Raw genomic sequence first — 25,342 nt, forward strand, 5'->3', positions numbered from 1 at the left:
GTAGTTCACCGCCTTAACCACTCGGCCACAAAAACTGCCAGTGGGGTGTGGAATGCTAATCTTAGTATTCAATAATAACCCCATTGAAGGAGTAGGTATGATTTTGGGTTCCAGAAAACAAGCCTGGCAGTCAAGAACGCCTTAAACACTCAGCCGCAACTACTGGGTTCCTGAGAACAAGCCTTGCAGGACAGATTGAAAAAGGATTTGATGTCAATTGGCATAAGACAAGTAATTATGCTAACAATAGCAGCCATGCTTGTACCTAACAATAGATAGCAACGAACGTCCGTTGTTGGCAGGACTCAAACCTGCGAGGAGAGACCCCAATGGATTTCTAATCCATCGCCTTAACCACTCGGCCACAACAACTGCCACTATTGTGTGGAATGCTAATCTTAGCATTCAAAAATAAACCCATTGAAGGAATAGGTATGATTTTCGGTTCCAGAAAACAAGCCTTGCAGTCAAGAATGCCTTTACCGCTCAGCCACAACTACCGGGTTCCCGAGAACAAGCCTTGCACGACAGATTGAAGAAGGATTTGATGTCAATTGGCATGAGACAAGTAATTATGCTAACAATAGCAGCCATACTTGTACCTAACAACAGATAGTAACGAACGTCCGTTGTTAGCAGGACTCGAACCTTCGAGGGGAGACCCCAATGGATTTCTAATCCATCGCCTTAACCACTCGGCCACAACAACTGCCAGTGGTCTGTGGAATGTTAAACTTAGCATTCAATAATAAACCCATTGAAGGAATAGGTATGATTTGCGGTTCCAGAAAACAAGCCTTGCAGTCAAGAATGCCTTAACCGCTCAGCCACAACTACTGGGTTCCTGAGAACAAGCCTTGCAGGACAGATTGAAGAAAGATTTGATGTCAATTGGCAGAACACTAGTAATGATGCTAACATGAGCAGCCATGCTTGTACCTAACAATAGATAGCAACGAACGTCCGTTATTGGCAGGACTCGAACCTGCGAGGGGAGACCCCAATGGATTTCAAGTCCATCGCCTTAACCACTCGGCCACATCAACTGCCAGTGGTCTGTGGAATGCTAATCTTAGCATTAAAAAATAAACCCATTGACGGAGTCGGTATGATTTTGGGTTCCAGAAAACAAGCCTGGCAGTCAAGAATGCATTAACAACTCAGCCAAAACTACTGGGTTCCTGAGAACAAGCTTTGCACGACAGATTGAAGAAGGATTTGATGTCAATTGGCAGAACACTAGTAATGATGCTAACATTAGCAGCCATGCTTGTACCTAACAATAGATAGTAACGAACGTCCGTTGTTGGCAGGGCTTGAACCTGCGAGGGGAGACCCCAATCAATTTCAAGTTCATCGCCTTGACAACTCAGCCACAACAACTGCCACGGTTGTGTGGAATGCTAATCTTAGCATTTAAAAATAAACCCATTGAAAGAGTAGTTATGATTTTGGGTTCCAGAAAACAAGCCTTGCAGTCTAGAATGTCAACCGCTCAGCCACAACTACTGGGTTCCTGAGAGCAAGCCTTGCACGACAGATTGAAAAAGGATTTGATGTCAATTGGGAGAACACAAGTAATGATGCTTACATTAGGAGCCATGCTTGTACCTAAAAATAGATAGCAATGAACATCCGTTGTTGGCAGGGCTCGAACCTGCGAGGGGAGACCCCAATAGATTTCTAATCCATCGCCTTAACCACTCGGCCACAACAACTGCCACTGTTGTGTGGAATGCTAACCTTAGCATTAAAAAATAACCCCATTGAAGGCAGAGGCATGATTTTGAGTTCCAGATAACAAGCCTTGCAGTTAAGAACACCTTAACCGCTCGGTCACAACTACTGGGTTCCAGAAAACAAGCCTTGCAGGCAAGATTGAAGAAGGATTTGATGTCAGTTGGCAGAAGACAAGTAATAATGCTAACAGTAGTGGCCATGCTTGTACCTAACAATAGATAATAACGAACGTCCGTTGTTGGCAGGACTCGAACCTGTGAGGGGAGACCTCAAAGGATTTGTAGTTCACCGCCTTAACCACTCCGCCACAAAAACTGCCAGTGGGGTGTGGAATGCTAATCTTAGTATTCAATAATAACCCCATTGAAGGAGTAGGTATGATTTTGGGTTCCAGAAAACAAGCCTGGCAGTCAAGAACGCCTTTAACACTCAGCCGCAACTACTGGGTTCCTGAGAACAAGCCTTGCAGGACAGATTGAAAAAGGATTTGATGTCAATTGGCATAAGACAAGTAATTATGCTAACAATAGCAGCCATGCTTGTACCTAACAATAGATAGCAACGACTGTCCGTTGTTGGCAGGACTCCAACCTGTGAGGGGAGACTCCAATAGATTTGTAGTCTATCGCCTTTACTACTCGGCCACAACAACTGCCAGTGGTGTGTGGAATGTTAAACTTAGCATTCAATAATAAACCCATTGAAGTAGTAGGTATGATTTTGGTTCCAGAAAACAAGCCTGGCAGTCAAGAATGCCTTAAACACTCAGCCGCAACTACTGGGTTCCTGAGAACAAGCCTTGCAGGACAGATTGAAAAAGGATTTGATGTCAATTGGCAGAACACTAGTAATGACGCTCACACGAGCAGCCATGCTTGTACCTAACAATAGTTAGTAACGAACGTCCGTTGTTGGCAGGACTCGAACCTGCGAGGGGAGACCCCAATGGATTTCAAGTCCATTGCCTTAACCACTCGGCCACAACAACTGCCAGTGGTCTGTGGAATGCTAATCTTAGCATTAAAAAATAAACCCATTGAAGGAGTAGTTATGATTTTGGTTTCCAGAAAACAAGCCTGGCAGTCAAGAATGTCTTAACCGCTCAGCCACAACTTCTGGGTTCCTGAGAACAAGCCTTGCAGGACAGATTGAAGAAGGATTTGATGTCAATTGGCAGAACACAAGTAATGATGCTAACATTAGCAGCCATGCTTGTACCTAACAATAGATAGCAACGACTGTCCGTTGTTGGCAGGACTCCAACCTGTGAGGGGAGACTCCAATAGATTTTTAGTCTATCGCCTTTACTACTCGGCCACAACAACTGCCAGTGGTGTGTTGGATGCTAAACTTAGCATTCAATAATAAACCCATTGAAGGAGTAGTTATGATTTTGGGTTCCAGAAAACAAGCCTTGCAGTCAAGAACACCTTAACCACTCAGCCACAACTACTGGGTTCCTGAGAACAAGCTTTGCACGACAGATTGAAGAAGGATTTGATGTCAATTGGCAGAACACTAGTAATGATGCTAACATTAGCAGCCATGCTTGTACCTAACAATAGATAGTAACGAACGTCCGTTGTTGGCAGGACTCGAACCTGCGAAGGGAGAGCCCAATCGATTTCAAGTCCATCACCTTAACCACTCAGCCACAAAAACTGCCACCACTGTGTGGAATGCTAATCTTAGTATTCAATAATAACCCCATTGAAGGAGTAGGTCTGATTTTGGGTTCCAGAAAACAAGCCTTGCAGTCAAGAATGCCTTAACCGCTCAGCCACAACTACTGGGTTCCCGAGAACAAGCCTTGCACGACAGATTGAAAAAGGATTTGATGTCAATTGGGAGAACACAAGTAATGATGCTTACATTAGGAGCCATGCTTGTACCTAAAAATAGATAGCAATGAACATCCGTTGTTGGCAGGACTCGAACCTGCGAGGGGAGACCCCAATGGATTTCTAATCCATCGCCTTAACCACTCGGCCACAACAACTGCCACTGTTGTGTGGAATGCTAATCATAGCATTAAAAAATAACCCCATTGAAGGCAGAGGCATGATTTTGAGTTGCAGATAACAAGCCTTGCAGTTAAAAACACCTTAACCGCTCGGTCACAACTACTGGGTTCCTGAGAACAAGCCTTGCAGGCAAGATTGAAGAAGGATTTGATGTCAGTTGGCAGAAGACAAGTAATAATGCTAACAGTAGTGGCCATGCTTGGACCTAACAATAGATAGTAACGAACGTCCGTTGTTGTCAGGACTCGAACCTGTGAGGGGAGACCTCAAAGGATTTGTAGTTCACCGCCTTAACCACTCGGCCACAAAAACTGCCAGTGGGGTGTGGAATGCTAATCTTAGTATTCAATAATAACCCCATTGAAGGAGTAGGTATGATTTTGGGTTCCAGAAAACAAGCCTGGCAGTCAAGAACGCCTTAAACACTCAGCCGCAACTACTGGGTTCCTGAGAACAAGCCTTGCAGGACAGATTGAAAAAGGATTTGATGTCAATTGGCATAAGACAAGTAATTATGCTAACAATAGCAGCCATGCTTGTACCTAACAATAGATAGCAACGAACGTCCGTTGTTGGCAGGACTCAAACCTGCGAGGAGAGACCCCAATGGATTTCTAATCCATCGCCTTAACCACTCGGCCACAACAACTGCCACTATTGTGTGGAATGCTAATCTTAGCATTCAAAAATAAACCCATTGAAGGAATAGGTATGATTTTCGGTTCCAGAAAACAAGCCTTGCAGTCAAGAATGCCTTTACCGCTCAGCCACAACTACCGGGTTCCCGAGAACAAGCCTTGCACGACAGATTGAAGAAGGATTTGATGTCAATTGGCATGAGACAAGTAATTATGCTAACAATAGCAGCCATACTTGTACCTAACAACAGATAGTAACGAACGTCCGTTGTTAGCAGGACTCGAACCTTCGAGGGGAGACCCCAATGGATTTCTAATCCATCGCCTTAACCACTCGGCCACAACAACTGCCAGTGGTCTGTGGAATGTTAAACTTAGCATTCAATAATAAACCCATTGAAGGAATAGGTATGATTTGCGGTTCCAGAAAACAAGCCTTGCAGTCAAGAATGCCTTAACCGCTCAGCCACAACTACTGGGTTCCTGAGAACAAGCCTTGCAGGACAGATTGAAGAAAGATTTGATGTCAATTGGCAGAACACTAGTAATGATGCTAACATGAGCAGCCATGCTTGTACCTAACAATAGATAGCAACGAACGTCCGTTATTGGCAGGACTCGAACCTGCGAGGGGAGACCCCAATGGATTTCAAGTCCATCGCCTTAACCACTCGGCCACATCAACTGCCAGTGGTCTGTGGAATGCTAATCTTAGCATTAAAAAATAAACCCATTGACGGAGTCGGTATGATTTTGGGTTCCAGAAAACAAGCCTGGCAGTCAAGAATGCATTAACAACTCAGCCAAAACTACTGGGTTCCTGAGAACAAGCTTTGCACGACAGATTGAAGAAGGATTTGATGTCAATTGGCAGAACACTAGTAATGATGCTAACATTAGCAGCCATGCTTGTACCTAACAATAGATAGTAACGAACGTCCGTTGTTGGCAGGGCTTGAACCTGCGAGGGGAGACCCCAATCAATTTCAAGTTCATCGCCTTGACAACTCAGCCACAACAACTGCCACGGTTGTGTGGAATGCTAATCTTAGCATTTAAAAATAAACCCATTGAAAGAGTAGTTATGATTTTGGGTTCCAGAAAACAAGCCTTGCAGTCTAGAATGTCAACCGCTCAGCCACAACTACTGGGTTCCTGAGAGCAAGCCTTGCACGACAGATTGAAAAAGGATTTGATGTCAATTGGGAGAACACAAGTAATGATGCTTACATTAGGAGCCATGCTTGTACCTAAAAATAGATAGCAATGAACATCCGTTGTTGGCAGGGCTCGAACCTGCGAGGGGAGACCCCAATAGATTTCTAATCCATCGCCTTAACCACTCGGCCACAACAACTGCCACTGTTGTGTGGAATGCTAACCTTAGCATTAAAAAATAACCCCATTGAAGGCAGAGGCATGATTTTGAGTTCCAGATAACAAGCCTTGCAGTTAAGAACACCTTAACCGCTCGGTCACAACTACTGGGTTCCAGAAAACAAGCCTTGCAGGCAAGATTGAAGAAGGATTTGATGTCAGTTGGCAGAAGACAAGTAATAATGCTAACAGTAGTGGCCATGCTTGTACCTAACAATAGATAATAACGAACGTCCGTTGTTGGCAGGACTCGAACCTGTGAGGGGAGACCTCAAAGGATTTGTAGTTCACCGCCTTAACCACTCCGCCACAAAAACTGCCAGTGGGGTGTGGAATGCTAATCTTAGTATTCAATAATAACCCCATTGAAGGAGTAGGTATGATTTTGGGTTCCAGAAAACAAGCCTGGCAGTCAAGAACGCCTTTAACACTCAGCCGCAACTACTGGGTTCCTGAGAACAAGCCTTGCAGGACAGATTGAAAAAGGATTTGATGTCAATTGGCATAAGACAAGTAATTATGCTAACAATAGCAGCCATGCTTGTACCTAACAATAGATAGCAACGACTGTCCGTTGTTGGCAGGACTCCAACCTGTGAGGGGAGACTCCAATAGATTTGTAGTCTATCGCCTTTACTACTCGGCCACAACAACTGCCAGTGGTGTGTGGAATGTTAAACTTAGCATTCAATAATAAACCCATTGAAGTAGTAGGTATGATTTTGGTTCCAGAAAACAAGCCTGGCAGTCAAGAATGCCTTAAACACTCAGCCGCAACTACTGGGTTCCTGAGAACAAGCCTTGCAGGACAGATTGAAAAAGGATTTGATGTCAATTGGCAGAACACTAGTAATGACGCTCACACGAGCAGCCATGCTTGTACCTAACAATAGTTAGTAACGAACGTCCGTTGTTGGCAGGACTCGAACCTGCGAGGGGAGACCCCAATGGATTTCAAGTCCATTGCCTTAACCACTCGGCCACAACAACTGCCAGTGGTCTGTGGAATGCTAATCTTAGCATTAAAAAATAAACCCATTGAAGGAGTAGTTATGATTTTGGTTTCCAGAAAACAAGCCTGGCAGTCAAGAATGTCTTAACCGCTCAGCCACAACTTCTGGGTTCCTGAGAACAAGCCTTGCAGGACAGATTGAAGAAGGATTTGATGTCAATTGGCAGAACACAAGTAATGATGCTAACATTAGCAGCCATGCTTGTACCTAACAATAGATAGCAACGACTGTCCGTTGTTGGCAGGACTCCAACCTGTGAGGGGAGACTCCAATAGATTTGTAGTCTATCGCCTTTACTACTCGGCCACAACAACTGCCAGTGGTGTGTTGGATGCTAAACTTAGCATTCAATAATAAACCCATTGAAGGAGTAGTTATGATTTTGGGTTCCAGAAAACAAGCCTTGCAGTCAAGAACACCTTAACCACTCAGCCACAACTACTGGGTTCCTGAGAACAAGCTTTGCACGACAGATTGAAGAAGGATTTGATGTCAATTGGCAGAACACTAGTAATGATGCTAACATTAGCAGCCATGCTTGTACCTAACAATAGATAGTAACGAACGTCCGTTGTTGGCAGGACTCGAACCTGCGAAGGGAGACCCCAATCGATTTCAAGTCCATCACCTTAACCACTCAGCCACAAAAACTGCCACCACTGTGTGGAATACTAATCTTAGTATTCAATAATAACCCCATTGAAGGAGTAGGTCTGATTTTGGGTTCCAGAAAACAAGCCTTGCAGTCAAGAATGCCTTAACCGCTCAGCCACAACTACTGGGTTCCCGAGAACAAGCCTTGCACGACAGATTGAAAAAGGATTTGATGTCAATTGGGAGAACACAAGTAATGATGCTTACATTAGGAGCCATGCTTGTACCTAAAAATAGATAGCAATGAACATCCGTTGTTGGCAGGACTCGAACCTGCGAGGGGAGACCCCAATGGATTTCTAATCCATCGCCTTAACCACTCGGCCACAACAACTGCCACTGTTGTGTGGAATGCTAATCATAGCATTAAAAAATAACCCCATTGAAGGCAGAGGCATGATTTTGAGTTCCAGATAACAAGCCTTGCAGTTAAAAACACCTTAACCGCTCGGTCACAACTACTGGGTTCCTGAGAACAAGCCTTGCAGGCAAGATTGAAGAAGGATTTGATGTCAGTTGGCAGAAGACAAGTAATAATGCTAACAGTAGTGGCCATGCTTGTACCTAACAATAGATAGTAACGAACGTCCGTTCTTGTCAGGACTCGAACCTGTGAGGGGAGACCTCAAAGGATTTGTAGTTCACCGCCTTAACCACTCGGCCACAAAAACTGCCAGTGGGGTGTGGAATGCTAATCTTAGTATTCAATAATAACCCCATTGAAGGAGTAGGTATGATTTTGGGTTCCAGAAAACAAGCCTGGCAGTCAAGAACGCCTTAAACACTCAGCCGCAACTACTGGGTTCCTGAGAACAAGCCTTGCAGGACAGATTGAAAAAGGATTTGATGTCAATTGGCATAAGACAAGTAATTATGCTAACAATAGCAGCCATGCTTGTACCTAACAATAGATAGCAACGAACGTCCGTTGTTGGCAGGACTCAAACCTGCGAGGAGAGACCCCAATGGATTTCTAATCCATCGCCTTAACCACTCGGCCACAACAACTGCCACTATTGTGTGGAATGCTAATCTTAGCATTCAAAAATAAACCCATTGAAGGAATAGGTATGATTTTCGGTTCCAGAAAACAAGCCTTGCAGTCAAGAATGCCTTTACCGCTCAGCCACAACTACCGGGTTCCCGAGAACAAGCCTTGCACGACAGATTGAAGAAGGATTTGATGTCAATTGGCATGAGACAAGTAATTATGCTAACAATAGCAGCCATACTTGTACCTAACAACAGATAGTAACGAACGTCCGTTGTTAGCAGGACTCGAACCTTCGAGGGGAGACCCCAATGGATTTCTAATCCATCGCCTTAACCACTCGGCCACAACAACTGCCAGTGGTCTGTGGAATGTTAAACTTAGCATTCAATAATAAACCCATTGAAGGAATAGGTATGATTTGCGGTTCCAGAAAACAAGCCTTGCAGTCAAGAATGCCTTAACCGCTCAGCCACAACTACTGGGTTCCTGAGAACAAGCCTTGCAGGACAGATTGAAGAAAGATTTGATGTCAATTGGCAGAACACTAGTAATGATGCTAACATGAGCAGCCATGCTTGTACCTAACAATAGATAGCAACGAACGTCCGTTATTGGCAGGACTCGAACCTGCGAGGGGAGACCCCAATGGATTTCAAGTCCATCGCCTTAACCACTCGGCCACATCAACTGCCAGTGGTCTGTGGAATGCTAATCTTAGCATTAAAAAATAAACCCATTGACGGAGTCGGTATGATTTTGGGTTCCAGAAAACAAGCCTGGCAGTCAAGAATGCATTAACAACTCAGCCAAAACTACTGGGTTCCTGAGAACAAGCTTTGCACGACAGATTGAAGAAGGATTTGATGTCAATTGGCAGAACACTAGTAATGATGCTAACATTAGCAGCCATGCTTGTACCTAACAATAGATAGTAACGAACGTCCGTTGTTGGCAGGGCTTGAACCTGCGAGGGGAGACCCCAATCAATTTCAAGTTCATCGCCTTGACAACTCAGCCACAACAACTGCCACGGTTGTGTGGAATGCTAATCTTAGCATTTAAAAATAAACCCATTGAAAGAGTAGTTATGATTTTGGGTTCCAGAAAACAAGCCTTGCAGTCTAGAATGTCAACCGCTCAGCCACAACTACTGGGTTCCTGAGAGCAAGCCTTGCACGACAGATTGAAAAAGGATTTGATGTCAATTGGGAGAACACAAGTAATGATGCTTACATTAGGAGCCATGCTTGTACCTAAAAATAGATAGCAATGAACATCCGTTGTTGGCAGGGCTCGAACCTGCGAGGGGAGACCCCAATAGATTTCTAATCCATCGCCTTAACCACTCGGCCACAACAACTGCCACTGTTGTGTGGAATGCTAACCTTAGCATTAAAAAATAACCCCATTGAAGGCAGAGGCATGATTTTGAGTTCCAGATAACAAGCCTTGCAGTTAAGAACACCTTAACCGCTCGGTCACAACTACTGGGTTCCAGAAAACAAGCCTTGCAGGCAAGATTGAAGAAGGATTTGATGTCAGTTGGCAGAAGACAAGTAATAATGCTAACAGTAGTGGCCATGCTTGTACCTAACAATAGATAATAACGAACGTCCGTTGTTGGCAGGACTCGAACCTGTGAGGGGAGACTCCAATAGATTTTTAGTCTATCGCCTTTACTACTCGGCCACAACAACTGCCAGTGGTGTGTTGGATGCTAAACTTAGCATTCAATAATAAACCCATTGAAGGAGTAGTTATGATTTTGGGTTCCAGAAAACAAGCCTTGCAGTCAAGAACACCTTAACCACTCAGCCACAACTACTGGGTTCCTGAGAACAAGCTTTGCACGACAGATTGAAGAAGGATTTGATGTCAATTGGCAGAACACTAGTAATGATGCTAACATTAGCAGCCATGCTTGTACCTAACAATAGATAGTAACGAACGTCCGTTGTTGGCAGGACTCGAACCTGCGAAGGGAGAGCCCAATCGATTTCAAGTCCATCACCTTAACCACTCAGCCACAAAAACTGCCACCACTGTGTGGAATGCTAATCTTAGTATTCAATAATAACCCCATTGAAGGAGTAGGTCTGATTTTGGGTTCCAGAAAACAAGCCTTGCAGTCAAGAATGCCTTAACCGCTCAGCCACAACTACTGGGTTCCCGAGAACAAGCCTTGCACGACAGATTGAAAAAGGATTTGATGTCAATTGGGAGAACACAAGTAATGATGCTTACATTAGGAGCCATGCTTGTACCTAAAAATAGATAGCAATGAACATCCGTTGTTGGCAGGACTCGAACCTGCGAGGGGAGACCCCAATGGATTTCTAATCCATCGCCTTAACCACTCGGCCACAACAACTGCCACTGTTGTGTGGAATGCTAATCATAGCATTAAAAAATAACCCCATTGAAGGCAGAGGCATGATTTTGAGTTGCAGATAACAAGCCTTGCAGTTAAAAACACCTTAACCGCTCGGTCACAACTACTGGGTTCCTGAGAACAAGCCTTGCAGGCAAGATTGAAGAAGGATTTGATGTCAGTTGGCAGAAGACAAGTAATAATGCTAACAGTAGTGGCCATGCTTGGACCTAACAATAGATAGTAACGAACGTCCGTTGTTGTCAGGACTCGAACCTGTGAGGGGAGACCTCAAAGGATTTGTAGTTCACCGCCTTAACCACTCGGCCACAAAAACTGCCAGTGGGGTGTGGAATGCTAATCTTAGTATTCAATAATAACCCCATTGAAGGAGTAGGTATGATTTTGGGTTCCAGAAAACAAGCCTGGCAGTCAAGAACGCCTTAAACACTCAGCCGCAACTACTGGGTTCCTGAGAACAAGCCTTGCAGGACAGATTGAAAAAGGATTTGATGTCAATTGGCATAAGACAAGTAATTATGCTAACAATAGCAGCCATGCTTGTACCTAACAATAGATAGCAACGAACGTCCGTTGTTGGCAGGACTCAAACCTGCGAGGAGAGACCCCAATGGATTTCTAATCCATCGCCTTAACCACTCGGCCACAACAACTGCCACTATTGTGTGGAATGCTAATCTTAGCATTCAAAAATAAACCCATTGAAGGAATAGGTATGATTTTCGGTTCCAGAAAACAAGCCTTGCAGTCAAGAATGCCTTTACCGCTCAGCCACAACTACCGGGTTCCCGAGAACAAGCCTTGCACGACAGATTGAAGAAGGATTTGATGTCAATTGGCATGAGACAAGTAATTATGCTAACAATAGCAGCCATACTTGTACCTAACAACAGATAGTAACGAACGTCCGTTGTTAGCAGGACTCGAACCTTCGAGGGGAGACCCCAATGGATTTCTAATCCATCGCCTTAACCACTCGGCCACAACAACTGCCAGTGGTCTGTGGAATGTTAAACTTAGCATTCAATAATAAACCCATTGAAGGAATAGGTATGATTTGCGGTTCCAGAAAACAAGCCTTGCAGTCAAGAATGCCTTAACCGCTCAGCCACAACTACTGGGTTCCTGAGAACAAGCCTTGCAGGACAGATTGAAGAAAGATTTGATGTCAATTGGCAGAACACTAGTAATGATGCTAACATGAGCAGCCATGCTTGTACCTAACAATAGATAGCAACGAACGTCCGTTATTGGCAGGACTCGAACCTGCGAGGGGAGACCCCAATGGATTTCAAGTCCATCGCCTTAACCACTCGGCCACATCAACTGCCAGTGGTCTGTGGAATGCTAATCTTAGCATTAAAAAATAAACCCATTGACGGAGTCGGTATGATTTTGGGTTCCAGAAAACAAGCCTGGCAGTCAAGAATGCATTAACAACTCAGCCAAAACTACTGGGTTCCTGAGAACAAGCTTTGCACGACAGATTGAAGAAGGATTTGATGTCAATTGGCAGAACACTAGTAATGATGCTAACATTAGCAGCCATGCTTGTACCTAACAATAGATAGTAACGAACGTCCGTTGTTGGCAGGGCTTGAACCTGCGAGGGGAGACCCCAATCAATTTCAAGTTCATCGCCTTGACAACTCAGCCACAACAACTGCCACGGTTGTGTGGAATGCTAATCTTAGCATTTAAAAATAAACCCATTGAAAGAGTAGTTATGATTTTGGGTTCCAGAAAACAAGCCTTGCAGTCTAGAATGTCAACCGCTCAGCCACAACTACTGGGTTCCTGAGAGCAAGCCTTGCACGACAGATTGAAAAAGGATTTGATGTCAATTGGGAGAACACAAGTAATGATGCTTACATTAGGAGCCATGCTTGTACCTAAAAATAGATAGCAATGAACATCCGTTGTTGGCAGGGCTCGAACCTGCGAGGGGAGACCCCAATAGATTTCTAATCCATCGCCTTAACCACTCGGCCACAACAACTGCCACTGTTGTGTGGAATGCTAACCTTAGCATTAAAAAATAACCCCATTGAAGGCAGAGGCATGATTTTGAGTTCCAGATAACAAGCCTTGCAGTTAAGAACACCTTAACCGCTCGGTCACAACTACTGGGTTCCAGAAAACAAGCCTTGCAGGCAAGATTGAAGAAGGATTTGATGTCAGTTGGCAGAAGACAAGTAATAATGCTAACAGTAGTGGCCATGCTTGTACCTAACAATAGATAATAACGAACGTCCGTTGTTGGCAGGACTCGAACCTGTGAGGGGAGACCTCAAAGGATTTGTAGTTCACCGCCTTAACCACTCCGCCACAAAAACTGCCAGTGGGGTGTGGAATGCTAATCTTAGTATTCAATAATAACCCCATTGAAGGAGTAGGTATGATTTTGGGTTCCAGAAAACAAGCCTGGCAGTCAAGAACGCCTTTAACACTCAGCCGCAACTACTGGGTTCCTGAGAACAAGCCTTGCAGGACAGATTGAAAAAGGATTTGATGTCAATTGGCATAAGACAAGTAATTATGCTAACAATAGCAGCCATGCTTGTACCTAACAATAGATAGCAACGACTGTCCGTTGTTGGCAGGACTCCAACCTGTGAGGGGAGACTCCAATAGATTTGTAGTCTATCGCCTTTACTACTCGGCCACAACAACTGCCAGTGGTGTGTGGAATGTTAAACTTAGCATTCAATAATAAACCCATTGAAGTAGTAGGTATGATTTTGGTTCCAGAAAACAAGCCTGGCAGTCAAGAATGCCTTAAACACTCAGCCGCAACTACTGGGTTCCTGAGAACAAGCCTTGCAGGACAGATTGAAAAAGGATTTGATGTCAATTGGCAGAACACTAGTAATGACGCTCACACGAGCAGCCATGCTTGTACCTAACAATAGTTAGTAACGAACGTCCGTTGTTGGCAGGACTCGAACCTGCGAGGGGAGACCCCAATGGATTTCAAGTCCATTGCCTTAACCACTCGGCCACAACAACTGCCAGTGGTCTGTGGAATGCTAATCTTAGCATTAAAAAATAAACCCATTGAAGGAGTAGTTATGATTTTGGTTTCCAGAAAACAAGCCTGGCAGTCAAGAATGTCTTAACCGCTCAGCCACAACTTCTGGGTTCCTGAGAACAAGCCTTGCAGGACAGATTGAAGAAGGATTTGATGTCAATTGGCAGAACACAAGTAATGATGCTAACATTAGCAGCCATGCTTGTACCTAACAATAGATAGCAACGACTGTCCGTTGTTGGCAGGACTCCAACCTGTGAGGGGAGACTCCAATAGATTTGTAGTCTATCGCCTTTACTACTCGGCCACAACAACTGCCAGTGGTGTGTTGGATGCTAAACTTAGCATTCAATAATAAACCCATTGAAGGAGTAGTTATGATTTTGGGTTCCAGAAAACAAGCCTTGCAGTCAAGAACACCTTAACCACTCAGCCACAACTACTGGGTTCCTGAGAACAAGCTTTGCACGACAGATTGAAGAAGGATTTGATGTCAATTGGCAGAACACTAGTAATGATGCTAACATTAGCAGCCATGCTTGTACCTAACAATAGATAGTAACGAACGTCCGTTGTTGGCAGGACTCGAACCTGCGAAGGGAGACCCCAATCGATTTCAAGTCCATCACCTTAACCACTCAGCCACAAAAACTGCCACCACTGTGTGGAATACTAATCTTAGTATTCAATAATAACCCCATTGAAGGAGTAGGTCTGATTTTGGGTTCCAGAAAACAAGCCTTGCAGTCAAGAATGCCTTAACCGCTCAGCCACAACTACTGGGTTCCCGAGAACAAGCCTTGCACGACAGATTGAAAAAGGATTTGATGTCAATTGGGAGAACACAAGTAATGATGCTTACATTAGGAGCCATGCTTGTACCTAAAAATAGATAGCAATGAACATCCGTTGTTGGCAGGACTCGAACCTGCGAGGGGAGACCCCAATGGATTTCTAATCCATCGCCTTAACCACTCGGCCACAACAACTGCCACTGTTGTGTGGAATGCTAATCATAGCATTAAAAAATAACCCCATTGAAGGCAGAGGCATGATTTTGAGTTCCAGATAACAAGCCTTGCAGTTAAAAACACCTTAACCGCTCGGTCACAACTACTGGGTTCCTGAGAACAAGCCTTGCAGGCAAGATTGAAGAAGGATTTGATGTCAGTTGGCAGAAGACAAGTAATAATGCTAACAGTAGTGGCCATGCTTGTACCTAACAATAGATAGTAACGAACGTCCGTTCTTGTCAGGACTCGAACCTGTGAGGGGAGACCTCAAAGGATTTGTAGTTCACCGCCTTAACCACTCGGCCACAAAAACTGCCAGTGGGGTGTGGAATGCTAATCTTAGTATTCAATAATAACCCCATTGAAGGAGTAGGTATGATTTTGGGTTCCAGAAAACAAGCCTGGCAGTCAAGAACGCCTTAAACACTCAGCCGCAACTACTGGGTTCCTGAGAACAAGCCTTGCAGGACAGATTGAAAAAGGATTTGATGTCAATTGGCATAAGACAAGTAATTATGCTAACAATAGCAGCCATGCTTGTACCTAACAATAGATAGCAACGAACGTCCGTTGTTGGCAGGACTCAAACCTGCGAGGAGAGACCCCAATGGATTTCTAATCCATCGCCTTAACCACTCGGCCACAACAACTGCCACTATTGTGTGGAATGCTAATCTTAGCATTCAAAAATAAACCCATTGAAGGAATAGGTATGATTTTCGGTTCCAGAAAACAAGCCTTGCAGTCAAGAATGCCTTTACCGCTCAGCCACAACTACCGGGTTCCCGAGAACAAGCCTTGCACGACAGATTGAAGAAGGATTTGATGTCAATTGGCATGAGACAAGTAATTATGCTAACAATAGCAGCCATACTTGTACCTAACAACAGATAGTAACGAACGTCCGTTGTTAGCAGGACTCGAACCTTCGAGGGGAGACCCCAATGGATTTCTAATCCATCGCCTTAACCACTCGGCCACAACAACTGCCAGTGGTCTGTGGAATGTTAAACTTAGCATTCAATAATAAACCCATTGAAGGAATAGGTATGATTTGCGGTTCCAGAAAACAAGCCTTGCAGTCAAGAATGCCTTAACCGCTCAGCCACAACTACTGGGTTCCTGAGAACAAGCCTTGCAGGACAGATTGAAGAAAGATTTGATGTCAATTGGCAGAACACTAGTAATGATGCTAACATGAGCAGCCATGCTTGTACCTAACAATAGATAGCAACGAACGTCCGTTATTGGCAGGACTCGAACCTGCGAGGGGAGACCCCAATGGATTTCAAGTCCATCGCCTTAACCACTCGGCCACATCAACTGCCAGTGGTCTGTGGAATGCTAATCTTAGCATTAAAAAATAAACCCATTGACGGAGTCGGTATGATTTTGGGTTCCAGAAAACAAGCCTGGCAGTCAAGAATGCATTAACAACTCAGCCAAAACTACTGGGTTCCTGAGAACAAGCTTTGCACGACAGATTGAAGAAGGATTTGATGTCAATTGGCAGAACACTAGTAATGATGCTAACATTAGCAGCCATGCTTGTACCTAACAATAGATAGTAACGAACGTCCGTTGTTGGCAGGGCTTGAACCTGCGAGGGGAGACCCCAATCAATTTCAAGTTCATCGCCTTGACAACTCAGCCACAACAACTGCCACGGTTGTGTGGAATGCTAATCTTAGCATTTAAAAATAAACCCATTGAAAGAGTAGTTATGATTTTGGGTTCCAGAAAACAAGCCTTGCAGTCTAGAATGTCAACCGCTCAGCCACAACTACTGGGTTCCTGAGAGCAAGCCTTGCACGACAGATTGAAAAAGGATTTGATGTCAATTGGGAGAACACAAGTAATGATGCTTACATTAGGAGCCATGCTTGTACCTAAAAATAGATAGCAATGAACATCCGTTGTTGGCAGGGCTCGAACCTGCGAGGGGAGACCCCAATAGATTTCTAATCCATCGCCTTAACCACTCGGCCACAACAACTGCCACTGTTGTGTGGAATGCTAACCTTAGCATTAAAAAATAACCCCATTGAAGGCAGAGGCATGATTTTGAGTTCCAGATAACAAGCCTTGCAGTTAAGAACACCTTAACCGCTCGGTCACAACTACTGGGTTCCAGAAAACAAGCCTTGCAGGCAAGATTGAAGAAGGATTTGATGTCAGTTGGCAGAAGACAAGTAATAATGCTAACAGTAGTGGCCATGCTTGTACCTAACAATAGATAATAACGAACGTCCGTTGTTGGCAGGACTCGAACCTGTGAGGGGAGACCTCAAAGGATTTGTAGTTCACCGCCTTAACCACTCCGCCACAAAAACTGCCAGTGGGGTGTGGAATGCTAATCTTAGTATTCAATAATAACCCCATTGAAGGAGTAGGTATGATTTTGGGTTCCAGAAAACAAGCCTGGCAGTCAAGAACGCCTTTAACACTCAGCCGCAACTACTGGGTTCCTGAGAACAAGCCTTGCAGGACAGATTGAAAAAGGATTTGATGTCAATTGGCATAAGACAAGTAATTATGCTAACAATAGCAGCCATGCTTGTACCTAACAATAGATAGCAACGACTGTCCGTTGTTGGCAGGACTCCAACCTGTGAGGGGAGACTCCAATAGATTTGTAGTCTATCGCCTTTACTACTCGGCCACAACAACTGCCAGTGGTGTGTGGAATGTTAAACTTAGCATTCAATAATAAACCCATTGAAGTAGTAGGTATGATTTTGGTTCCAGAAAACAAGCCTGGCAGTCAAGAATGCCTTAAACACTCAGCCGCAACTACTGGGTTCCTGAGAACAAGCCTTGCAGGACAGATTGAAAAAGGATTTGATGTCAATTGGCAGAACACTAGTAATGACGCTCACACGAGCAGCCATGCTTGTACCTAACAATAGTTAGTAACGAACGTCCGTTGTTGGCAGGACTCGAACCTGCGAGGGGAGACCCCAATGGATTTCAAGTCCATTGCCTTAACCACTCGGCCACAACAACTGCCAGTGGTCTGTGGAATGCTAATCTTAGCATTAAAAAATAAACCCATTGAAGGAGTAGTTATGATTTTGGTTTCCAGAAAACAAGCCTGGCAGTCAAGAATGTCTTAACCGCTCAGCCACAACTTCTGGGTTCCTGAGAACAAGCCTTGCAGGACAGATTGAAGAAGGATTTGATGTCAATTGGCAGAACACAAGTAATGATGCTAACATTAGCAGCCATGCTTGTACCTAACAATAGATAGCAACGACTGTCCGTTGTTGGCAGGACTCCAACCTGTGAGGGGAGACTCCAATAGATTTTTAGTCTATCGCCTTTACTACTCGGCCACAACAACTGCCAGTGGTGTGTTGGATGCTAAACTTAGCATTCAATAATAAACCCATTGAAGGAGTAGTTATGATTTTGGGTTCCAGAAAACAAGCCTTGCAGTCAAGAACACCTTAACCACTCAGCCACAACTACTGGGTTCCTGAGAACAAGCTTTGCACGACAGATTGAAGAAGGATTTGATGTCAATTGGCAGAACACTAGTAATGATGCTAACATTAGCAGCCATGCTTGTACCTAACAATAGATAGTAACGAACGTCCGTTGTTGGCAGGACTCGAACCTGCGAAGGGAGACCCCAATCGATTTCAAGTCCATCACCTTAACCACTCAGCCACAAAAACTGCCACCACTGTGTGGAATGCTAATCTTAGTATTCAATAATAACCCCATTGAAGGAGTAGGTCTGATTTTGGGTTCCAGAAAACAAGCCTTGCAGTCAAGAATGCCTTAACCGCTCAGCCACAACTACTGGGTTCCCGAGAACAAGCCTTGCACGACAGATTGAAAAAGGATTTGATGTCAATTGGGAGAACACAAGTAATGATGCTTACATTAGGAGCCATGCTTGTACCTAAAAATAGATAGCAATGAACATCCGTTGTTGGCAGGACTCGAACCTGCGAGGGGAGACCCCAATGGATTTCTAATCCATCGCCTTAACCACTCGGCCACAACAACTGCCACTGTTGTGTGGAATGCTAATCATAGCATTAAAAAATAACCCCATTGAAGGCAGAGGCATGATTTTGAGTTGCAGATAACAAGCCTTGCAGTTAAAAACACCTTAACCGCTCGGTCACAACTACTGGGTTCCTGAGAACAAGCCTTGCAGGCAAGATTGAAGAAGGATTTGATGTCAGTTGGCAGAAGACAAGTAATAATGCTAACAGTAGTGGCCATGCTTGGACCTAACAATAGATAGTAACGAACGTCCGTTGTTGTCAGGACTCGAACCTGTGAGGGGAGACCTCAAAGGATTTGTAGTTCACCGCCTTAACCACTCGGCCACAAAAACTGCCAGTGGGGTGTGGAATGCTAATCTTAGTATTCAATAATAACCCCATTGAAGGAGTAGGTATGATTTTGGGTTCCAGAAAACAAGCCTGGCAGTCAAGAACGCCTTAAACACTCAGCCGCAACTACTGGGTTCCTGAGAACAAGCCTTGCAGGACAGATTGAAAAAGGATTTGATGTCAATTGGCATAAGACAAGTAATTATGCTAACAATAGCAGCCATGCTTGTACCTAACAATAGATAGCAACGAACGTCCGTTGTTGGCAGGACTCAAACCTGCGAGGAGAGACCCCAATGGATTTCTAATCCATCGCCTTAACCACTCGGCCACAACAACTGCCACTATTGTGTGGAATGCTAATCTTAGCATTCAAAAATAAACCCATTGAAGGAATAGGTATGATTTTCGGTTCCAGAAAACAAGCCTTGCAGTCAAGAATGCCTTTACCGCTCAGCCACAACTACCGGGTTCCCGAGAACAAGCCTTGCACGACAGATTGAAGAAGGATTTGATGTCAATTGGCATGAGACAAGTAATTATGCTAACAATAGCAGCCATACTTGTACCTAACAACAGATAGTAACGAACGTCCGTTGTTAGCAGGACTCGAACCTTCGAGGGGAGACCCCAATGGATTTCTAATCCATCGCCTTAACCACTCGGCCACAACAACTGCCAGTGGTCTGTGGAATGTTAAACTTAGCATTCAATAATAAACCCATTGAAGGAATAGGTATGATTTGCGGTTCCAGAAAACAAGCCTTGCAGTCAAGAATGCCTTAACCGCTCAGCCACAACTACTGGGTTCCTGAGAACAAGCCTTGCAGGACAGATTGAAGAAAGATTTGATGTCAATTGGCAGAACACTAGTAATGATGCTAACATGAGCAGCCATGCTTGTACCTAACAATAGATAGCAACGAACGTCCGTTATTGGCAGGACTCGAACCTGCGAGGGGAGACCCCAATGGATTTCAAGTCCATCGCCTTAACCACTCGGCCACATCAACTGCCAGTGGTCTGTGGAATGCTAATCTTAGCATTAAAAAATAAACCCATTGACGGAGTCGGTATGATTTTGGGTTCCAGAAAACAAGCCTGGCAGTCAAGAATGCATTAACAACTCAGCCAAAACTACTGGGTTCCTGAGAACAAGCTTTGCACGACAGATTGAAGAAGGATTTGATGTCAATTGGCAGAACACTAGTAATGATGCTAACATTAGCAGCCATGCTTGTACCTAACAATAGATAGTAACGAACGTCCGTTGTTGGCAGGGCTTGAACCTGCGAGGGGAGACCCCAATCAATTTCAAGTTCATCGCCTTGACAACTCAGCCACAACAACTGCCACGGTTGTGTGGAATGCTAATCTTAGCATTTAAAAATAAACCCATTGAAAGAGTAGTTATGATTTTGGGTTCCAGAAAACAAGCCTTGCAGTCTAGAATGTCAACCGCTCAGCCACAACTACTGGGTTCCTGAGAGCAAGCCTTGCACGACAGATTGAAAAAGGATTTGATGTCAATTGGGAGAACACAAGTAATGATGCTTACATTAGGAGCCATGCTTGTACCTAAAAATAGATAGCAATGAACATCCGTTGTTGGCAGGGCTCGAACCTGCGAGGGGAGACCCCAATAGATTTCTAATCCATCGCCTTAACCACTCGGCCACAACAACTGCCACTGTTGTGTGGAATGCTAACCTTAGCATTAAAAAATAACCCCATTGAAGGCAGAGGCATGATTTTGAGTTCCAGATAACAAGCCTTGCAGTTAAGAACACCTTAACCGCTCGGTCACAACTACTGGGTTCCAGAAAACAAGCCTTGCAGGCAAGATTGAAGAAGGATTTGATGTCAGTTGGCAGAAGACAAGTAATAATGCTAACAGTAGTGGCCATGCTTGTACCTAACAATAGATAATAACGAACGTCCGTTGTTGGCAGGACTCGAACCTGTGAGGGGAGACCTCAAAGGATTTGTAGTTCACCGCCTTAACCACTCCGCCACAAAAACTGCCAGTGGGGTGTGGAATGCTAATCTTAGTATTCAATAATAACCCCATTGAAGGAGTAGGTATGATTTTGGGTTCCAGAAAACAAGCCTGGCAGTCAAGAACGCCTTTAACACTCAGCCGCAACTACTGGGTTCCTGAGAACAAGCCTTGCAGGACAGATTGAAAAAGGATTTGATGTCAATTGGCATAAGACAAGTAATTATGCTAACAATAGCAGCCATGCTTGTACCTAACAATAGATAGCAACGACTGTCCGTTGTTGGCAGGACTCCAACCTGTGAGGGGAGACTCCAATAGATTTGTAGTCTATCGCCTTTACTACTCGGCCACAACAACTGCCAGTGGTGTGTGGAATGTTAAACTTAGCATTCAATAATAAACCCATTGAAGTAGTAGGTATGATTTTGGTTCCAGAAAACAAGCCTGGCAGTCAAGAATGCCTTAAACACTCAGCCGCAACTACTGGGTTCCTGAGAACAAGCCTTGCAGGACAGATTGAAAAAGGATTTGATGTCAATTGGCAGAACACTAGTAATGACGCTCACACGAGCAGCCATGCTTGTACCTAACAATAGTTAGTAACGAACGTCCGTTGTTGGCAGGACTCGAACCTGCGAGGGGAGACCCCAATGGATTTCAAGTCCATTGCCTTAACCACTCGGCCACAACAACTGCCAGTGGTCTGTGGAATGCTAATCTTAGCATTAAAAAATAAACCCATTGAAGGAGTAGTTATGATTTTGGTTTCCAGAAAACAAGCCTGGCAGTCAAGAATGTCTTAACCGCTCAGCCACAACTTCTGGGTTCCTGAGAACAAGCCTTGCAGGACAGATTGAAGAAGGATTTGATGTCAATTGGCAGAACACAAGTAATGATGCTAACATTAGCAGCCATGCTTGTACCTAACAATAGATAGCAACGACTGTCCGTTGTTGGCAGGACTCCAACCTGTGAGGGGAGACTCCAATAGATTTTTAGTCTATCGCCTTTACTACTCGGCCACAACAACTGCCAGTGGTGTGTTGGATGCTAAACTTAGCATTCAATAATAAACCCATTGAAGGAGTAGTTATGATTTTGGGTTCCAGAAAACAAGCCTTGCAGTCAAGAACACCTTAACCACTCAGCCACAACTACTGGGTTCCTGAGAACAAGCTTTGCACGACAGATTGAAGAAGGATTTGATGTCAATTGGCAGAACACTAGTAATGATGCTAACATTAGCAGCCATGCTTGTACCTAACAATAGATAGTAACGAACGTCCGTTGTTGGCAGGACTCGAACCTGCGAAGGGAGACCCCAATCGATTTCAAGTCCATCACCTTAACCACTCAGCCACAAAAACTGCCACCACTGTGTGGAATGCTAATCTTAGTATTCAATAATAACCCCATTGAAGGAGTAGGTCTGATTTTGGGTTCCAGAAAACAAGCCTTGCAGTCAAGAATGCCTTAACCGCTCAGCCACAACTACTGGGTTCCCGAGAACAAGCCTTGCACGACAGATTGAAAAAGGATTTGATGTCAATTGGGAGAACACAAGTAATGATGCTTACATTAGGAGCCATGCTTGTACCTAAAAATAGATAGCAATGAACATCCGTTGTTGGCAGGACTCGAACCTGCGAGGGGAGACCCCAATGGATTTCTAATCCATCGCCTTAACCACTCGGCCACAACAACTGCCACTGTTGTGTGGAATGCTAATCATAGCATTAAAAAATAACCCCATTGAAGGCAGAGGCATGATTTTGAGTTGCAGATAACAAGCCTTGCAGTTAAAAACACCTTAACCGCTCGGTCACAACTACTGGGTTCCTGAGAACAAGCCTTGCAGGCAAGATTGAAGAAGGATTTGATGTCAGTTGGCAGAAGACAAGTAATAATGCTAACAGTAGTGGCCATGCTTGGACCTAACAATAGATAGTAACGAACGTCCGTTGTTGTCAGGACTCGAACCTGTGAGGGGAGACCTCAAAGGATTTGTAGTTCACCGCCTTAACCACTCGGCCACAAAAACTGCCAGTGGGGTGTGGAATGCTAATCTTAGTATTCAATAATAACCCCATTGAAGGAGTAGGTATGATTTTGGGTTCCAGAAAACAAGCCTGGCAGTCAAGAACGCCTTAAACACTCAGCCGCAACTACTGGGTTCCTGAGAACAAGCCTTGCAGGACAGATTGAAAAAGGATTTGATGTCAATTGGCATAAGACAAGTAATTATGCTAACAATAGCAGCCATGCTTGTACCTAACAATAGATAGCAACGAACGTCCGTTGTTGGCAGGACTCAAACCTGCGAGGAGAGACCCCAATGGATTTCTAATCCATCGCCTTAACCACTCGGCCACAACAACTGCCACTATTGTGTGGAATGCTAATCTTAGCATTCAAAAATAAACCCATTGAAGGAATAGGTATGATTTTCGGTTCCAGAAAACAAGCCTTGCAGTCAAGAATGCCTTTACCGCTCAGCCACAACTACCGGGTTCCCGAGAACAAGCCTTGCACGACAGATTGAAGAAGGATTTGATGTCAATTGGCATGAGACAAGTAATTATGCTAACAATAGCAGCCATACTTGTACCTAACAACAGATAGTAACGAACGTCCGTTGTTAGCAGGACTCGAACCTTCGAGGGGAGACCCCAATGGATTTCTAATCCATCGCCTTAACCACTCGGCCACAACAACTGCCAGTGGTCTGTGGAATGTTAAACTTAGCATTCAATAATAAACCCATTGAAGGAATAGGTATGATTTGCGGTTCCAGAAAACAAGCCTTGCAGTCAAGAATGCCTTAACCGCTCAGCCACAACTACTGGGTTCCTGAGAACAAGCCTTGCAGGACAGATTGAAGAAAGATTTGATGTCAATTGGCAGAACACTAGTAATGATGCTAACATGAGCAGCCATGCTTGTACCTAACAATAGATAGCAACGAACGTCCGTTATTGGCAGGACTCGAACCTGCGAGGGGAGACCCCAATGGATTTCAAGTCCATCGCCTTAACCACTCGGCCACATCAACTGCCAGTGGTCTGTGGAATGCTAATCTTAGCATTAAAAAATAAACCCATTGACGGAGTCGGTATGATTTTGGGTTCCAGAAAACAAGCCTGGCAGTCAAGAATGCATTAACAACTCAGCCAAAACTACTGGGTTCCTGAGAACAAGCTTTGCACGACAGATTGAAGAAGGATTTGATGTCAATTGGCAGAACACTAGTAATGATGCTAACATTAGCAGCCATGCTTGTACCTAACAATAGATAGTAACGAACGTCCGTTGTTGGCAGGGCTTGAACCTGCGAGGGGAGACCCCAATCAATTTCAAGTTCATCGCCTTGACAACTCAGCCACAACAACTGCCACGGTTGTGTGGAATGCTAATCTTAGCATTTAAAAATAAACCCATTGAAAGAGTAGTTATGATTTTGGGTTCCAGAAAACAAGCCTTGCAGTCTAGAATGTCAACCGCTCAGCCACAACTACTGGGTTCCTGAGAGCAAGCCTTGCACGACAGATTGAAAAAGGATTTGATGTCAATTGGGAGAACACAAGTAATGATGCTTACATTAGGAGCCATGCTTGTACCTAAAAATAGATAGCAATGAACATCCGTTGTTGGCAGGGCTCGAACCTGCGAGGGGAGACCCCAATAGATTTCTAATCCATCGCCTTAACCACTCGGCCACAACAACTGCCACTGTTGTGTGGAATGCTAACCTTAGCATTAAAAAATAACCCCATTGAAGGCAGAGGCATGATTTTGAGTTCCAGATAACAAGCCTTGCAGTTAAGAACACCTTAACCGCTCGGTCACAACTACTGGGTTCCAGAAAACAAGCCTTGCAGGCAAGATTGAAGAAGGATTTGATGTCAGTTGGCAGAAGACAAGTAATAATGCTAACAGTAGTGGCCATGCTTGTACCTAACAATAGATAATAACGAACGTCCGTTGTTGGCAGGACTCGAACCTGTGAGGGGAGACCTCAAAGGATTTGTAGTTCACCGCCTTAACCACTCCGCCACAAAAACTGCCAGTGGGGTGTGGAATGCTAATCTTAGTATTCAATAATAACCCCATTG

The 25,342-nt window shown here is 44.4% G+C and overlaps 1 protein-coding gene and 15 non-coding genes across 18 annotated transcripts in view; all 16 read right to left on the reverse strand.

Annotated features, from left to right (window-relative positions):
• The window catches only part of cfap74 (cilia and flagella associated protein 74), a 344,912-nt gene that overhangs the window by 117,124 nt on the left and 202,446 nt on the right, over positions 1-25,342 (reverse strand). The window lies entirely within an intron of this gene.
• On the reverse strand, positions 965-1,046 carry trnas-uga (transfer RNA serine (anticodon UGA)). Its single transcript has one exon. It is a non-coding gene; the product is annotated as a tRNA-Ser (tRNA).
• Positions 2,647-2,728, reverse strand: trnas-uga (transfer RNA serine (anticodon UGA)). The gene has a single exon. It is a non-coding gene; the product is annotated as a tRNA-Ser (tRNA).
• On the reverse strand, positions 3,658-3,739 carry trnas-aga (transfer RNA serine (anticodon AGA)). The gene has a single exon. It is a non-coding gene; the product is annotated as a tRNA-Ser (tRNA).
• On the reverse strand, positions 5,006-5,087 carry trnas-uga (transfer RNA serine (anticodon UGA)). The gene has a single exon. It is a non-coding gene; the product is annotated as a tRNA-Ser (tRNA).
• On the reverse strand, positions 6,688-6,769 carry trnas-uga (transfer RNA serine (anticodon UGA)). The gene has a single exon. It is a non-coding gene; the product is annotated as a tRNA-Ser (tRNA).
• On the reverse strand, positions 7,699-7,780 carry trnas-aga (transfer RNA serine (anticodon AGA)). The gene has a single exon. It is a non-coding gene; the product is annotated as a tRNA-Ser (tRNA).
• trnas-uga (transfer RNA serine (anticodon UGA)) lies at positions 9,047-9,128 on the reverse strand. The gene has a single exon. It is a non-coding gene; the product is annotated as a tRNA-Ser (tRNA).
• On the reverse strand, positions 10,056-10,137 carry trnaf-aaa (transfer RNA phenylalanine (anticodon AAA)). The gene has a single exon. It is a non-coding gene; the product is annotated as a tRNA-Phe (tRNA).
• On the reverse strand, positions 10,730-10,811 carry trnas-aga (transfer RNA serine (anticodon AGA)). The gene has a single exon. It is a non-coding gene; the product is annotated as a tRNA-Ser (tRNA).
• On the reverse strand, positions 13,760-13,841 carry trnas-uga (transfer RNA serine (anticodon UGA)). Its single transcript has one exon. It is a non-coding gene; the product is annotated as a tRNA-Ser (tRNA).
• trnas-aga (transfer RNA serine (anticodon AGA)) lies at positions 14,771-14,852 on the reverse strand. Its single transcript has one exon. It is a non-coding gene; the product is annotated as a tRNA-Ser (tRNA).
• Positions 17,801-17,882, reverse strand: trnas-uga (transfer RNA serine (anticodon UGA)). Its single transcript has one exon. It is a non-coding gene; the product is annotated as a tRNA-Ser (tRNA).
• On the reverse strand, positions 18,812-18,893 carry trnas-aga (transfer RNA serine (anticodon AGA)). The gene has a single exon. It is a non-coding gene; the product is annotated as a tRNA-Ser (tRNA).
• On the reverse strand, positions 21,842-21,923 carry trnas-uga (transfer RNA serine (anticodon UGA)). The gene has a single exon. It is a non-coding gene; the product is annotated as a tRNA-Ser (tRNA).
• trnas-aga (transfer RNA serine (anticodon AGA)) lies at positions 22,853-22,934 on the reverse strand. Its single transcript has one exon. It is a non-coding gene; the product is annotated as a tRNA-Ser (tRNA).

Source organism: Corythoichthys intestinalis, chromosome 2 (assembly GCF_030265065.1).
Source record: "Corythoichthys intestinalis isolate RoL2023-P3 chromosome 2, ASM3026506v1, whole genome shotgun sequence".
NCBI lineage: Eukaryota > Metazoa > Chordata > Actinopteri > Syngnathiformes > Syngnathidae > Corythoichthys > Corythoichthys intestinalis.